Source organism: Aptenodytes patagonicus, chromosome 1, assembly GCF_965638725.1.
Source record: "Aptenodytes patagonicus chromosome 1, bAptPat1.pri.cur, whole genome shotgun sequence".
Classification (NCBI taxonomy): Eukaryota; Metazoa; Chordata; class Aves; order Sphenisciformes; family Spheniscidae; genus Aptenodytes; species Aptenodytes patagonicus.
In genome coordinates this window covers 54,857,424-54,857,870 of record NC_134949.1, presented here as the reverse complement: position 1 = coordinate 54,857,870, position 447 = coordinate 54,857,424, and positions in this window count along the sequence as shown.

The window sequence follows — 447 nt, the reverse complement described above, 5'->3', positions numbered from 1 at the left end:
GTACGTGCCTTAGTTTTGCTGCACAGCTGGAGCGCTTCGGACCTAGCGGGTTTGGATGAGGAGAGGCCTAGTGCTGAAGGCTCTCTCAGGCTCTCTTCCTATGCAGGCAGTTAGCACGTCTCTCTCTGCCCTTGCTCTGAATGAAAATCAGTCCTGCAGACGTCTCCGAGAGGGAGCGCGCATCCGTGTCCTTTTCCTCTGGGGAGGCGTGAACCATGACTGTGCTCAGATCAGGGACTAGCGCTGAGCTACTGCTAATAATCAGCTACCAGACTCTTCCTGCCTCCGTAGAGCAATCCTCCTGGCGGTCTGGGCAGAAGGTGGTGGGCGAGCTTCTGGTAGCCGTGGAAGCTTTGCAGATCCCACGGGGATCCGATGGATTTGTAGCCTGCCGAGGGGAAAGGTGTGAAGAAGTGGGCACAAGCTGGAACAGGGGGAATCCCACCT